Source organism: Aquarana catesbeiana, linkage group LG06 (assembly GCF_042186555.1).
Source record: "Aquarana catesbeiana isolate 2022-GZ linkage group LG06, ASM4218655v1, whole genome shotgun sequence".
NCBI lineage: Eukaryota > Metazoa > Chordata > Amphibia > Anura > Ranidae > Aquarana > Aquarana catesbeiana.
Genome location: NC_133329.1, coordinates 54,171,920 through 54,188,644, shown reverse-complemented (window position 1 = coordinate 54,188,644; position 16,725 = coordinate 54,171,920). Strand labels below are relative to the sequence as shown.

General features: G+C 46.5%; 8 non-coding genes across 8 annotated transcripts; all 8 read left to right on the top strand.

The window, feature by feature from the left end:
* The first annotated feature begins 2,421 nt into the window (after positions 1-2,421).
* On the top strand, positions 2,422-2,493 carry TRNAC-GCA (transfer RNA cysteine (anticodon GCA)). The gene has a single exon. It is a non-coding gene; the product is annotated as a tRNA-Cys (tRNA).
* A 2,100-nt stretch (positions 2,494-4,593) lies between these two features.
* Positions 4,594-4,665, top strand: TRNAC-GCA (transfer RNA cysteine (anticodon GCA)). Its single transcript has one exon. It is a non-coding gene; the product is annotated as a tRNA-Cys (tRNA).
* Positions 4,666-6,544: 1,879 nt separating this feature from the next.
* Positions 6,545-6,616, top strand: TRNAC-GCA (transfer RNA cysteine (anticodon GCA)). Its single transcript has one exon. It is a non-coding gene; the product is annotated as a tRNA-Cys (tRNA).
* Positions 6,617-7,968: 1,352 nt separating this feature from the next.
* TRNAC-GCA (transfer RNA cysteine (anticodon GCA)) lies at positions 7,969-8,040 on the top strand. The gene has a single exon. It is a non-coding gene; the product is annotated as a tRNA-Cys (tRNA).
* A 2,556-nt stretch (positions 8,041-10,596) lies between these two features.
* Positions 10,597-10,668, top strand: TRNAC-GCA (transfer RNA cysteine (anticodon GCA)). The gene has a single exon. It is a non-coding gene; the product is annotated as a tRNA-Cys (tRNA).
* A 922-nt stretch (positions 10,669-11,590) lies between these two features.
* Positions 11,591-11,662, top strand: TRNAC-GCA (transfer RNA cysteine (anticodon GCA)). Its single transcript has one exon. It is a non-coding gene; the product is annotated as a tRNA-Cys (tRNA).
* Positions 11,663-13,912: 2,250 nt separating this feature from the next.
* Positions 13,913-13,984, top strand: TRNAC-GCA (transfer RNA cysteine (anticodon GCA)). The gene has a single exon. It is a non-coding gene; the product is annotated as a tRNA-Cys (tRNA).
* A 921-nt stretch (positions 13,985-14,905) lies between these two features.
* TRNAC-GCA (transfer RNA cysteine (anticodon GCA)) lies at positions 14,906-14,977 on the top strand. Its single transcript has one exon. It is a non-coding gene; the product is annotated as a tRNA-Cys (tRNA).
* Positions 14,978-16,725: the final 1,748 nt, after the last annotated feature.

Genomic DNA, 16,725 nt, shown 5'->3' with positions numbered 1-16,725 from the left:
TTGGGGCACAGACAGCAATAAAATCTGACGGGTTCTAATCCCTCTCCACTCTATCCAAAGGCTAAAAAATAATGCCTTTAGTTATTAAATTATAAACTTTTAATTTTTACCTTTTCTTAAAAATAGTAAATGCACTAATATATAGATAGATAGATAGATAGATAGATAGATAGATAGATAGATAGATAGATAGATAGATCGATATATATATCGTATTTATCGGCATATAACACGCACTTTTTTCCCCTGAAAATCAGGGGAAAATCGTGGGTGCGTGTTACAGGCCGATCCCCCCCCCCCAATTGTGTGTGATCGGAGCGATCGCGGCAATTGCCGCGATCGGCGCCGACATACACAGCCGTGTGGAAATTCAAATACGGCGCCGAGACTGCAGGGACTCGGCGGAGCGGAGCTACACATAGCCGAGAGTCCTCGGGTTTTCTCGGCGCCGCTTACAGTCCCGCCCATAGGGCGGAACTGGGCGGGACTGTAAGCGGCGCCGAGAAAACCTGAGGACTCTCGGCTATGTGTATCAGCGCTCCGCCGAGTCCCTGCAGTCTCGGCGCCATATTTAAATTTACACAGGGCTGTGTATGACGGCAGGGATCGCGGCGATCCCACAAAGCTGCACGGGGGGGGCAAGGCTGCACGGAGGGGCAAGGCTGCATGGGGGCAAAGCTGCACTGGGGATGGCTGCACTGGAGAAAAGCTGCCCTGACATGGCTGCACTGGGGCAAAGCTGCACTGACAAGGCTGCAATGGACACTGGGGCAAGGCTGCACTGACACTGACAAGGCTGCAGATGGACACTGATAACGCTGCATTGATGGGCATTTTAATGTAAGTTTTTCTTCCTTAAACTTTACTCCTAAAAGTTTTTTTCCTTAAAATTCCCTCCTTAACTTGGGTGCGTGTTATACGCCGGCGCGTGTTATACGCCGATAAATACGGTATATATATATATAATATATATTTTTTTTTTTTTTAGCTGAAAAATTTGTATATAAAGCCTGTTGGTACGTGTAGTCGTGCATTCATTTTATAGAACATGTTACATGTTTCACCCTAAAACCAGGTGGAACATTTTCCCAAAGGTGAACGTTACATTTAACCGCTTACCGTAAAGTGAAAGCCGCACACATTATACATGGCCGGGCACATAGTTAACTCTTTGTTGGCCCTAGATGGTAACCCAGTGTCAGTACAGTATTATCACTGATCACCGTATTAAGGCTGAATATCTTCCGATATCCGTCCGACATTCAGCCAGTGTGTACAGCAGCCTGTTCGACACAAGCTGGACTAACATCTGTCTTCCGTCCTATGGGCATGCTAGAAAAGCTGTAGCCAATCGGCATTGGATCAGAGCACTCGGACCAGCCCCCGCCCCTGTCAGAACACTATCTCATCGGGGAGATTGCTCTACTAACATTCCAAAGTTAGTACAGCAGCTCCTCCTGAGTTCCCTAGTGGTTTTTTTTTTTTTCCTTCTTGTTCAGCCTGCTGTGTTGAGCTGAAAAAAATAAATTAAATAAAAACTGCCTGTGTGTACCAGGCATTAGTGTCACTAGCGATGTCAGTTAGCGCCAGATTGCATGCCACACCTATCACAGTCGCATTATAATTCGCTGATATACCTCCGTTACCAGTATAGCGTCTATAGCTGTGACAATTCCAGTATATCCCATAGCTTGTAGACCCTGTAACTTTCACACAAACCAATTAAGTATATATTAATGGGATATATATAGATATATATCTGTATATCTCTAATTTTTTTTTTTTTTTTTTTTATGAAAGACATGTAGCAGAGTACATTTTGGCCTAAATTTATGAAGAAATTTGATTACTTTTATAATTTTTTTTTGGGGTGTGTTTTATAACGGAAAGTAGAAAATGTTGTTTACAAAAGTTTTTAGTCTTCTTTTTTTTTTTTTTCCAATTTATGTAATAAAAAATGACACCAATCCCCCCCCCGAGTTGATTAAATACCACCAAAAGAAACCTCTATTTGTGTGAAAAAAATGCTATAAGTGTAATTTGTGTACAGTGTTGTAGGACTGCACAATTACCAGCTGAATAGAAAAAAATGGCCTGGAGGTTGAGTGGTTAAGCGATGTCCCAAATACACGTCTGAAATACTCCTTTTTGTGTCGGTAAAATGTGCAAATTATTGGATTTAATAACAGGGTAACATGGATTAGTCTGATGACACTGAACTGTGGAAAGAACACCTGTTTGGCTGCTGTAATGCTGCAGCTTTGCTTTTTTTTGTTTGCTTTTCAATGAAGTTGTCCTATAAATGGAAAATGTATATGGTAGTTTTTTGTTTGTTTTTTGTTTTTTTGTTTTTTTGTTTTTTTAGAGCGCTGAAAGAGTTATAACCTGTACCTGTTTTTCTCCCCCAGACACCTGTAAAGAGGGGGTATAGCTCAGTGGTAGAGCATTCGACTGCAGATCGAGAGGTCCCTGGTTCAAATCCGGGTGCACCCTTCAAGATTTTTGACTTTTCCGTAATAAAAATGTAAAGACTGTAACCTCTTCATATAATAGCACAGGATCAGAGAACTTAGTTCACAAAAGGGTTTTAACTGCTTTAAGACCGCCCACAGTACTTTTAGGGTTGGCGGCACAGGCGGGCTGGATCACATATCTCTGTCATCCAGCCTCCTCCAGGTCGGGGGCGCGCCGCTCACGTGACCGCTGTGTCCAGCGGATTGGGACTCCTGATACCTGGCCGCTTTGATCAGCTGGGGGGATCGTGTGATCATTATGCGATCACAATGTCAATAAAACTTCATTCATAACCGCTGTGATTCCTATAGTGATGATGTGATTGGACCACAGCTATCACATGGTGCTTGGGCCAATCACAGCACCCTGCACAATATGAAAGAGGTGGGCTAATCACATAATAGTGAATCACAGCTGTTATGAATGTAACCTGTTCATGATAGTTCAAAACATTGCTGGGTTCACACATGCCCAGTAGAAATTTCCCCTCCCTTTTCACTGCAAATTTCCTAAGCGGCTGTGATTTTTAGATGCAAATTTTTGGAGCCGGCCGCCTAAGGCGTCTTGACATTAGCTGGTTGTTAGGGAGCAGGCCGGCCGCCGCGTCCTTCACAATGGATGACTCGTCAGTTCCAGGTTCCCAGCTGACAGCTGAATGTAAAAAAAAAAAAAAAAAAACATGCCAGCAATAAATAATCTTGTGAAAAAAATGTGTGGGGTCCCCTCCCCAAATTTAAGGGGCGGGGGCTCAATTTTTGGGGGGGAGGGGGACTTTATGTGCTTGGGTGTAACTTAACCACCTAAGAACCGGAAGGATTTGCCCCCTTCATGACCAGGTCATTTTTTTGCGATACGGCACTGTGTCACTTTAACCGACAATTGTGCGGTCATGCGACGCTGTACCCAAATAAAATTGACGTCCTTTTTTCCCCCACAAATAGAGCTTTCTTTTGGAGGTATTTAATCGCCTCTACAGTGGGTTTTTTTTTTTTTTTTTTTGCGCTGTAAACAAAAAAACAAGCGAAAATTTTGAAAAAAAAGACCATATTTTTTGCTTTTAATATCATCAAAAAAAATTAAAATATTTCTTTATCAGTTTAGGCCAGTATGTATTCTACATATTTTTGGTAATAAAAAAAAAAATCGCAATAAGTTTATATTGATTGGTTTTCTGACTGCTTGAATTTTTGGATAAAAATTTTTTTCCACTTACGCAGTAACCGTGATATCGAATCGAATTGTGGACAGGGTGACCATAATCAAATCCCAAGACCAGTGAAGATGCGCTCCCGTACCTTGTTGCGACTTGGTGCCTGGGGTTTGTTGAGCCCCGCCCCAAATACGTATCTGAAAATCTCCTTTTTGTGTAAGTAAAATGGTGCAAATAATTGGATTTAATAACAGGGTAACATGTATTAGTCTGATTGCAGTGAACTGTGTAAAGTAAAACCTGTTTGGCTGTACAATGCAACAGCTTTTCTCTTATTCGTTTGTTTGCTTTTAAATGAAGTCGTCTCAACTCTACAAATGGAAAATTAAGATGGTAGTTAAAGGGGTTGTAAACCTTCGTGTTTTTTCACCTTAAGGCATCCTATGCTTTAAGGTGAAAAAAAATCCTGGTAGTGACCGGCCCCCCAGCCCCCCCCCCCCCGTTTTACTTACCTGAGCCCTGGAACCTGACCCAGTGGGGACGCTCTGTCTCTCTGCCTGGGGTTATCAGCTCTTGATTGGATAGATTGATAGCAGCGCAGCCATTGGCTCCCGCTGCTGTCATTTAAATCCAATGACTTAGGGGGGGCGGGGCCAAGTCATACATTTGGCAGGTAGGGAAACTGAATGATGGACTTGGGAGCGCACCCGCAAGGTAACCCCCTCGGGAGAGCGCTTCTCCTAGGGGTTAGCTGATGTGGGGAGGGACCCCAGAAGATGGTGTTCGGGGCCACTCTGTGCAAAACAAGCTGTATAGTTTGGGTTAATAATAAATAAATAAATAAATATTTATATTAAATAATCAAAGTTTTACCATCACTTTAAAGAATGGTGACCTATACCTGTATTTTTCCATGGACCTACAAGGAAGGGGGTATAGCTCAGTGGTAGAGCATTCGACTGCAGATCGAGAGGTCCCTGGTTCAAATCCGGGTGCCCCCTTCAAGATTTTAGACTTTTTTTTTTCTAATATAAATGTATAGACTGTAATCCTCCCTCCTGGAAGATTTTAGACCCCCTTCCGTCTAAGGCTCACACATATGTGAATTGGATGCATCCAATTCACATGACAGGTGAATGTGACTGACTCTCAATGGAGCCGGTTCACACAGCTCAGGCGGCGGCCGCGGTCCGTACTTAACCTCCCTGGCGGTATGATTATTTCAGATTTTAGGTGCTGAAAGCGGTACAATTGTTTTGCATTGGAAATTTGGCGTTTTATATTGTAGGCCTGTAATTCTTAGGAATAACTCACTTAAATCTGTCCAAACAAGAGTCTAGTAGATATCTCGGGTCTGATAAAGTTTGAAACAGGAAATAAACATAAATTATAATATAATAACTATAAATAATTATACCAAATAATATTATAATAATAAAAATTATTTATAGAATAAATTAAGAGACGAAAACTATTGGCTACTGGCCCATTTATAGTCCCGACGTACGTGTTTTACATCACCGCGTTCAGAACGATCGGATTTTTCGTGTGTATGCGACCGCGCGACCGTGTGTATGCAAGACAAGTTTGAGCCAACATCCGTCGGAAAAAATCAGATGGATTTTGTTGTCAGAATGTCCGACCGTGTGTACAGGGATTTGGAATTGTGAGCAGAACTGCCGCCATTCCAAATTACGGTCAAAATGCGTGACGTTTGGCACCCCAAACACAGCACGATTTTGCAGCGCGACACAACAAGCATGAATTACAGCAAAAACACAAGCGTAAAATCGCTCCTGGCTCCGGGACAAAATTTGTTCCCTGAGTTTCTTCGGGGCCACAATCACACATATAGCAGTCCATTGAAGTGAATTGGCTGCCTTATGTAGAACACGCCTCTCCGTGTGAGAATCACATAAACAGAAAAGTTCCCGCTATGCGTAGTGTGAACGGGGCCCTAACCTCCCTGGCGGTATGATTATGTCAGATTTTTGCGTCTCAAAGCGGTACAATTATTTTGCATAGAAATTTGTCGTTTTATATTGTAGGCCTGTAATTCTTACCAATAACACACTTATATCTGTCCACCAAGAGTCTAGTAGATATCCCGAGTATGATGAAGTTTGAAACACAAAATCATAAATTATAATATAATAATAATATAATAATAAAATAAATTTCCCCACGATTTACTATTGCTCAATTCTGTAAGTATTTAAATTTACTATCACTGTTTTCTAGCTGGTCTAAAGCCACTTTTGACGTAAAGGGTCACTTTTTAGTTGTTATGGACAATCTCCAGTTTCCAGGCAGAAAGAACAGTATATATAATATAAAACTGCATGCAGGGCACTGGACAAAGCACTGGGACAAAAGGGATGTGAAATGATTTCATACAGTAATGTAATCTGTAAGATTACAGTGTACTGTATGTGTTACAATTCTTACATTTTTTTTAATTTGCTGCCGGGCTCCGCCCCCTAGCATCGCGACGCTCACAGGGAACGGAGCCCAGCACACAGGACATCGGGGCGGAGGACACAGACCGCAGACACAGCGGGGGGACATCGCAGGATCCTGGGGACAAGGTAAGTACACCGCACCAGGATCCTGCAATGCAATCCTGAGTGTGGCTCGGGGTTACCGCTAATAGAGCTGAAATTTAACCCCCGAGCCACACTCTGGAATACCGTCAGGGAGGTTAAAGAATAAGAGAAAAAAAAATCCCAAAAAGTGAAGCTGAAAATGGGGATGGGGTGTATAACACAGGTTGAGAGGTCTCAGGTTCCCCCTGGAAGATTTAGGGAAACACTTGAATTATAAATTCAAGAAAAGACCTTTATTATAAATATATAAATAGCAAAAGCATATCACACTGAAGGGGGTATAGCTCAGTGGTAGAGCATTCGACTGCAGATCGAGAGGTCCCTGGTTCAAATCCAGGTGCCCCCTGGTGGCTTTTGGATACCTTTGCATCTAAATACCCATATTAATAAACACTATAATCCAAGAAGAGATTCCAACAGCAGCTTGTATGGTTCAACAATTGTATCTAAATGAGAACATGTAACTATTATCTGAAGTGCAATATAAATGAGAGGGCATGGTTCAGTGGCAGAGATGTAAGAATTTGAAGAGCTGGTTTTGGGTTTTCTAGTAGAAAAGATGTGGGCAGCTGAACTATGTACACAAATGTGTGCTTACCCATATCATTTGGGTTCTGTGGGATCCCGGGACATTCACTGCCGTCTTCAGGATACTCGGTGGAGGTGACCTAGAAACCTCTGTTCCTCAAACTCCCCTGAGCCACAATCCTCTTTTTGTGGTGGTAGGGCTGGTGCAAGGATTTTTGACACCCTAGGCGAAACCTCTCCGTGAGCGTGCCCGCAGGTCCAGTGGACTTGATGTCCGCCGGGGCAGGCGATCGTGACACGGAGCAGCAGAACGGGGAGCTGCAAACAAGGCGTTTCCCTGTTCTGCCAAGCAACATGTCATTGGGAGCAGTGATCTCTGTCATGTTCTAGTGAGCCCATCCCCCTCACAGTTAGAATCACTCCCTAGGACACACTTAACCCCTTGATCGCCCCCTAGTGTTTAACCTCTTCCCTGCCAGTGTCATTTACACAGTAATCAGTGCATTTTTATAGCACTGATCGCTGTATAAATGTCAATGGTCCCAAAATAGTGTCAAAAGTGTCCGATGTGTCCGCCACAATGTCGCAGTCACAATAAAAATCGCAGATCGCCGTGATTATTTAAAAAAAAAAAAAAAAAAATAATAAAAATGCCTTAGAACTATCTCCTATTTTGGAGACGCTATAACGTTTGCGCAATCAATATACGCTTATTGTGTTTTTTTTTTACCAAAAATATGTAGAAGAATACATATCGGCCTAAACTGAGGAAAAAAATTGTTTTTTTATATATTTTTTGGGGATATTTATTATAGCAAAAAGTAAAAAATATTGCTTTTTTTCCCAAAATTGTAGCTCTTTTCTTGTTTATAGCGCAAAATAAAAACCACAGAGGTGATCAAATACCACCAAAAGAAAGCTCTATTTGTGGGAAAATAAAGGACGTCAATTCTGTTTGGGTGCAACGTCGCACGACCGCGCAATTGTCAGTTAAAGTGACGCAGTGCCGAATCGCAAAAAATGCTCTGGTCAGGAAGGGGGAAATTCTTCCGGGGCTGAAGTGGTTAAATGAAGTCGCCTGATCTTTGTCAGTCTAATGTCCTCTACAAAATTAAGATGGTAATTAAAAAGTAATGACCTATACCTGTGTTTTTTCACAGCATGTAAGTAGGGGGTATAGCTCAGTGGTAGAGCATTCGACTGCAGATCGAGAGGTCCCTGGTTCAAATCCGGGTGCCCCCTTCAAGATTTTTGACTTTTTTTCCTAATATAAATGTAGACTGTAATCTCTCTCCCTCCTGCAAGATTTCAGACCCCTTCCATCTAAGGCCAGGCTCACACATATGTGAATTGGATGCATTCAATTCGTGTGACTGACTCTCAATGGAGCCGCTCACACAGCTCCGGGGTGGCCGTGGTCCGCACTTATAAAGGGTTCTGTTTGTCTTTGGTTCCGTTTCAGGTGCAAAAATTCGGACCTCATTCGCACCTGAATCGATGAACAGGGACGCCTAAGTGCGATGAACAGAGCCTAAGTGTCAAGATTGTAACCTTTCTCTATATAGGAGCACAGGATCACAGAGCTTAATTGGAAATCACGAGCAGAACTGCAACCATTCCAAATTGCGGTCAAAATGCGTGACGTTTGGCACCCCAAACGCAGCTCGATTTTGCCGCGCGACACAACGAGCAACAATGCAAGCGTAAAATCGCTCCTGGCTCGGGGCCAAAATTTGTTCCCTAAGTTTCTTTGGAGCCACAATCACACATATAGAAGTCCATTGAAGTGAATTGGCTGCCTTATGTAGGACACGCCTCTCCGTGTGAGAATCGCATAAACAAAAAAGTTCCCGCTATGCGTAGTGTGAACGGGGCCTTAGAGAATAGGAGAATCTAAATTCAAGAAAAAGACCTTTATTATAAATACATAAATAGAAAAGGAAGCAGAAAAAAACAAGAAGAGATTGCAACAGCAGTTTATATGGTTGAACAATTGTATCTAAATGAGAACATGTAACTATTATCTGAAGTGCGTTATAAATGAGAGGGGCAAAGTTCAGTGGCAGAGATGTAAGCATTTGAAGAGCCAGTTTTCAGTAGAAAAGATGTGGGCAGCTGAACTATATAAACAAATGTGTGCCCCCCACCCATATCCTGGGATCATGTGGGTTCTGTGGGATCCTGGGACATTCACTGCCGTCTTCAGGATACTCAGTGGAGGTGACCTGGAAACCTCTGTTCCTCAAACTCCCCTGAGTCTCAATCCTCTTCTTTTTTTTTGTGGTGGTGGGGGCAGAGCTGGTGCAAGGATTTTTGACACCCTAGGCGAAACCCCCCCCCCCGGCTCCACACCTGAGTCCACCCCTTTGCCCTGCCCATGTATACCCCACCTTTTTAATGAATCACCCATCACATACAGCCCACCAGCGCCCATCAAATGCAGCCTCACCAGTGCCCATCAATGCAGCCTACCAGCACCCATCTAATGCAGCCTCACCAGCACCCATCAAATGCTGCCTTACCAGCGCACATTGAATGCAGCCTCAACAGCGCCCATCAAATGCAGCCCCACCACTGCCCATCAATGCAGCTTACCAGCACCCATCAAATGCTGCCTCACCAGTGCCCATCAAATGCAGCCTCACCAGTGCCCATCAAATGCAGCCTCACCAGTGCCCACTAAATGCAGCCTCCCCACCGCCCATCAATGCAGCTTACCAGCGCCCATAAAAATGCTGCCTCACCAGCCCATGTATACCCCACCTTTTTAATGAAGCACCCATCAAATGCAGCCCACCAGCGCCCATCAAATGCAGCCCACCAGCGCCCATCAAATGCAGCCTCACCAGCGCCCATAAAGTGCAGCCTCACCACCGCCCATCAATGCAGCTTACCAGTGCCCATCAAATGCTACCTCACCAGCCTATGTATAGCCCACCTTTTTAGAGAAGCACCCATCAAATGCAGCCTTACCAGCGCCCATAAGGTGCAGCATCACCAGCGCCCATCAATGCAGCCTACCAGCGCCCATCAAATGTTACCTCACTGGCACCCATCAAATGCTGCCTCAGCAGCGCAAATCGAATGCCGCCTCATCAGTGCCCATCAAATGCAGCCTCACCAGCACCCATCAATGCAGTCTACCAGCGCCCATCAAATGCAGCCTCACCAGCGCCCATCAAATGCAGCCTCACCAGCGCCCATCATCAAATGCAGCCTCACCAGCGCCCATCAAATGCAGCCTCACCAGCGCCCATAAAATGCTGCCTCAGCAGCGCACATCGAATGCAGCCTCAACAGTGCCCATCAAATGCAGCCTCACCAGCACTCATCAATGCAGCCTACCAGTGCCCATCAAATGCTGCCTCACCAGCGCCCATCAATGCAGCCTCAACAGCGGCCATCAAATATAGCCTCACCAGCGCCCATCAATGCAGCCTACCAGCGCCCATCAAATGCTGACTCACCAGTGCCCATCGAATGCAGTCTCACCAGCGCCCATCAATGCAGCCTACCAGCGCCCATCAAATGCAGCCGCTCCAGTGCGCATCCTGCCAAACAATAGCCATCAGACCTATACGGCAGCCCACAGTACACTGTGGCCGAAAGCCGATTTCTCGGCTGCTCCAACATCCACTTGATAAGATATTGTGAATGTATACACTGAAGACCACGTAGCAGCCTTACAAATCTAAGCCACAGATACCTGATAGCAAAAAGCCCAGGAGGTTCCTATACCCCTGGTAGAATGAGTTCTCACCCTGAAGGGAGGAGCTTTACCCATCAACTCTGCAAAAAGGGGGTATAGCTCAGTGGTAGAGCATTCGACTGCAGATCGAGAGGTCCCTGGTTCAAATCCGGGTGCCCCCTTCAAGATTTTAGACTTTCCTAATATAAATGTACAGACTGTAATCTCTCTCCCTCCTGAAGATTTTACACCCCTTCCATCTAAGGCTGGGTTTAAACAAATGCGAAGTGGATGCACCCAATTCACATGACAGGCAAGTGTGACTCTCAATGGAGCCGGTTCACACAGCTCCGGGGCGGCCGTGGTCCGCACTTAAAAAGGGTCCTGTGCGTCTTTGGTTCCGATTCAGGTGTGAATTTAGGCAAAAAATCAGATCGGATTCACACTTGAATTGGTGAACAGGGACGCACCGGACCCCGTGCTGTGAACCGCGGCCGCAGGTTATGTGAACAGAGCCTAAGTGTGAAGATTGTAACCTTTCTCTATATAGGAGCGCAGGATCACAGAGCTTAATTTGAAATAAATATTTGTAATCACGAGCAGAACTGCCGCTATTCCAAATTACGGCAAAACGCGTGACGTTTGGCACCCCAAGCGCGGCATGATTTAGCCACGTGACACAACAAGCACGAATCACAGCAAAAACACAAGTGTAAAATCGCTCCTGGTTCGGGGCCAAAATTTGTTCCCTGAGTTTCTTCGGAGCCACAATCACACATATAGAAGTCAATTGAAGTGAATGGGCTGCCTTATGTAGAACACGCCTCTCCGTATGAGAATCGCATAAACAGAAAAGTTCCCGCTATGCGTAGTGTGAACGGGGGAACGGGGACTTAGAGAATAGGAAAAAAAAAATTCCAAAAAGTAAAGCTGAAAATGGGGGGGGGGGGGTTGTATAACGCAGGTTGAGAGGTCTCAGGTGCCCCCTGGAAGATTTTGGAAACACTTGAATCTAAATTCAAGAAAAGACCTTTATTATAAATACATAAATAGAAGAGGAAGCAGGAAAAAAAAAAAAAAACATGACACATCTTTAAAAATGAAGGGGGTATAGCTCAGTGGTAGAGCATTCGACTGCAGATCGAGAGGTCCCTGGTTCAAATCTGGGTGCCCCCTTGAAAGTTTTGGATACCTTTGCATCTAAATACCCATATTAATAACACTATAATCCAACAAGAGATTGCAACAGCAGTTTATATGGTTCAACAATTGTATCTAAATGAAAACATGTAACTATTATCTGAAGTGCGTTATAAATGAGAGGGGCAAAGTTCAGTGGCAGAGATGTAAGCATTTGAAGAGCCGATTTTCAGTAGAAAAGATGTGGGCAGCTGAACTATATAAACAAATGTGTGGCTCATTTGGGTTCTGTGGGATCCCGGGACATTCACTGCCATCTTCAGGATACTCAGTGGAGGTGACATAGAAACCTCTGTTCCTCAAACTCCCCTGAGTCTCAATCCACTTCTTTTTTTTTGGTGATGGGGGCAGGTCTGGTGCAAGGGTTTTTGACACCCTAGGCGAAACCTCATTTTGCCGCCCCCCCTGGCTCCACCCCTGAATCCACCCCTTTCCCCTGCCCATGTATACCCCACCTTTATAATGAAGCACCCATCAAATGCAGCATCACCAGCGCCCATCAATGCAGCCTACCAGCACCCATCAAATGTTGCCTCACCAGCACCCATCAAATTCTTCCTCACCAGCGCCCATCAAAAGCAGCCTCACCAGCGCCCATCAAATGCAGCCTCACCAGCACCCATCAAACGCTGCCTCACCAGCGCACATCGAATGCAGCCTCAACAGCGCCCATCAAATGCAGCCTCACCAGCACCCATCAATGCAGCCTACCAGCGCCCATCAAATGCAGCCTCACCATCAAATGCAGCCTCACCAGCGCACATCGAATGCAGCCTTTACAGCGCCCATCAAATGCAGCCCCACCACTGCCCATCAATGCAGCTTACCAGCACCCATCAAATGCTGCCTCACCGGTGCCCATCAAATGCAGCCTCACCAGCGCCCATCAAATGCAGCCTCACCAGTGCCCACTAAATGCAGCCTCCCCACCGCCCTTCAATGCAGCTTACCAGCGCCCATCAAATGCTACCTCACCAGCCCATGTATACCCCACCTTTTTAATGAAGCACCCATCAAATGCAGCCCACCAGCGCCCATCAAATGCAGCCTCACCACCGCCCATCAATGCAGCTTACCAGTGCCCATCAAATGCTGCCTCACCAGCCTATGTATAGCCCACCTTTTTAGAGAAGCACCCATCAAATGCAGCCTTACCAGCGCCCATAAAGTGCAGCATCACTAGCGCCCATCAATGCAGTCTACCAGCGCCCATCAAATGTTACCTCACTGGCACCCATCAAATGCTGCCTCAGCAGCGCAAATCGAATGCCGCCTCATCAGCGCCCATCAAATGCAGCCTCACCAGCACCCATCAATGCAGTCTACCAGCGCCCATCAAATGCTGCCTCACCAGCGCCCATCAAATGCAGCCTCACCAGCGCCCATCAAATGCTGCCTCAGCAGCGCACATCGAATGCAGCCTCAACAGTGCCCATCAAATGCAGCCTCACCAGCGCCCATCAATGCAGCCTACCAGCGCCCATGAAATGTTACCTCACTGGCACCCATCAAATGCTGCCTCAGCAGCGCAAATCGAATGCAGCCTCACCAGTGCCCATCAAATGCAGCCTCACCAGCACCCATCAATGCAGTCTACCAGCGCCCATCAAATGCTGCCTCACCAGCGCCCATCAAATGCAGCCTCACCAGCGCCCATCATCAAATGCAGCCTCACCAGCGCCCATAAAATGCAGCCTCACCAGCGCCCATCAAATGCTGCCTCAGCAGCGCCCATCAAATGCAGCCTCACCAGTGCCCATCAAATGCTGCCTCACCAGCGCCCATCAAATGCAGCCTCAACAGCGCCCATCAAATATAGCCTCACCAGCGCCCATCAATGCAGCCTACCAGCGCCCATCAAATGCCGACTCACCAGTGCCCATCGAATGCAGCCTCACCAGTGCCCATCAAATGCAGCCTCACCAGCGCCCATCAATGCAGCCTACCAGCGCCCATCAAATGCAGCCTCTCCAGTGCCCATCCTGCCAAACAATAGCCAGACCTATACGGCAGCCCACAGTACACTGCGGCCGAAAGCCGATTCCTCGGCTGCTCCAACATCCACTTGATAACATTTTGTAAACGTATACACTGAAGACCAGGTAGCAGCCTTACAAATCTGAGCCACAGATACCTGATAGCAAAAAGCCCAGGAGGTTCCTATACCCCTGGTAGAATGAGTTCTCACCCTGAAGGGAGGAGCTTTACCTCTCAACTCTGCAAAAAGGGGGTATAGCTCAGTGGTAGAGCATTCGACTGCAGATCGAGAGGTCCTTGGTTCAAATCCAGGTGCCCCCTTCAAGATTTTAGACTTTTCTAATATAAATGTAGACTGTAATCTCTCTCCCTCCTGGAAGATTTTACACCCCTTCCATCTAAGGCTGGGTTTAAACAAACGCGAAGTGGATGCACCCAATTCACATGACAGGCAAGTGTGACTCACTCTCAATGGAGCCGGTTCACACAGCTCCGGGGCAGCCATGGTCCGCACTTAAAAAGGGTCCTGTGCGTCTTTGGTTCCGATTCAGGTGTGAATTTAGGCAAAAATTCAGACCGGATTCACACTTGAATTGGTGAACAGGGACGCACCGGACCCCGTGCTGTGAACCGCGGCCGTAGCTTATGTGAACAGAGCCTAAGTGTGAAGATTGTAACCTTTCTCTATATAGGAGCGCAGGATCACAGAGCTTAATTTGAAATAAATATTTGTAATCACGAGCAGAACTGCCGCTATTGCAAATTACGGCAAAACGCGTGACGTTTGGCACCCCAAGCGCAGCATGATTTTGCCATGTGACACAATGAGCACGAATCACAGCAAAAACACAAGCGTAAAATCGCTCCTGGCTCGGGGCCAAAATTTGTTCCCTGAGTTTCTTTGGAGCCACAATCACACATATAGAAGTCCATTGAAGTGAATGGGCTGCCTTATGTAGAACACGCCTCTCCGTATGAGAATCGCATAAACAGAAAAGTTCCCGCTATGCGTAGTGTGAACGGGGGAACGGGGACTTAGAGAATAGGAAAAAAAAATTCCAAAAAGTAAAGCTGAAAATGGGGGGGGGGGTTGTATAACGCAGGTTGAGAGGTCTCAGGTGCCCCCTGGAAGATTTTGGAAACACTTGAATCTAAATTCAAGAAAAGACCTTTATTATAAATACATAAATAGAAGAGGAAGCAGGAAAAAAAAAAAAAACATGACACATCTTTAAAAATGAAGGGGGTATAGCTCAGTGGTAGAGCATTCGACTGCAGATCGAGAGGTCCCTGGTTCAAATCCAGGTGCCCCCTTGAAAGTTTTGGATACCTTTGCATCTAAATACCCATATTAATAACACTATAATCCAACAAGAGATTGCAACAGCAGTTTATATGGTTCAACAATTGTATCTAAATGAAAACATGTAACTATTATCTGAAGTGCATTATAAATGAGAGGGGCAAAGTTCAGTGGCAGAGATGTAAGCATTTGAAGAGCTGATTTTCAGTAGAAAAGATGTGGGCAGCTGAACTATATAAACAAATGTGTGGCTCATTTGGGTTCTGTGGGATCCCGGGACATTCACTGCCATCTTCAGGATACTCAGTGGAGGTGACATAGAAACCTCTGTTCCTCAAACTCCCCTGAGTCTCAATCCACTTCTTTTTTTTTGGTGATGGGGGCAGGTCTGGTGCAAGGGTTTTTGACACCCGGCCTAGGCGAAACCTCATTTTGCCGCCCCCCCTGGCTCCACCCCTGAATCCACCCCTTTGCCCTGCCCATGTATACTCCACCTTTATAATGAAGCACCCATCAAATGCAGCATCACCAGCGCCCATCAATGCAGCCTACCAGCACCCATCAAATGTTGCCTCACCAGCACCCATCAAATTCTTCCTCACCAGCGCCCATCAAAAGCAGCCTCACCAGCGCCCATCAAATGCAGCCTCACCAGCACCCATCAAACGCTGCCTCACCAGCGCACATCGAATGCAGCCTCAACAGCGCCCATCAAATGCAGCCTCACCAGCACCCATCAATGCAGCCTACCAGCGCCCATCAAATGCAGCCTCACCATCAAATGCAGCCTCACCAGCGCACATCGAATGCAGCCTTTACAGCGCCCATCAAATGCAGCCCCACCACTGCCCATCAATGCAGCTTACCAGCACCCATCAAATGCTGCCTCACCGGTGCCCATCAAATGCAGCCTCACCAGCGCCCATCAAATGCAGCCTCACCAGTGCCCACTAAATGCAGCCTCCCCACCGCCCATCAATGCAGCTTACCAGCGCCCATCAAATGCTGCCTCACCAGCCCATGTATACCCCACCTTTTTAATGAAGCACCCATCAAATGCAGCCCACCAGCACCCATCAAATGCAGCCCACCAGCGCCCATCAAATGCAGCCTCACCAGCGCCCATAAAGTGCAGCCTCACCACCACCCATCGATGCAGCTTACTAGTGCCCATCAAATGCTGCCTCACCAGCCTATGTATAGCCCACCTTTTTAGAGAAGCACCCATCAAATGCAGCCTTACCAGCGCCCATAAAGTGCAGCATCACTAGCGCCCATCAATGCAGTCTACCAGCGCCCATCAAATGTTACCTCACTGGCACCCATCAAATGCTGCCTCAGCAGCGCAAATCGAATTCCGCCTCATCAGCGCCCATCAAATGCAGCCTCACCAGCACCCATCAATGCAGTCTACCAGCGCCCATCAAATGCTGCCTCACCAGCGCCCATCAAATGCAGCCTCACCAGCGCCCATCAAATGCTGCCTCAGCAGCGCACATCGAATGCAGCCTCAACAGTGCCCATCAAATGCAGCCTCACCAGCGCCCATCAATGCAGCCTACCAGCGCCCATCAAATGTTACCTCACAGGCACCCATCAAATGCTGCCTCAGCAGCGCAAATCGAATGCAGCCTCACCAGTGCCCATCAAATGCAGCCTCACCAGCACCCATCAATGCAGTCTACCAGCGCCCATCAAATGCTGCCTCACCAGCGCCCATCAAATGCAGCCTCACCAGCGCCCATCAAATGCAGCCTCA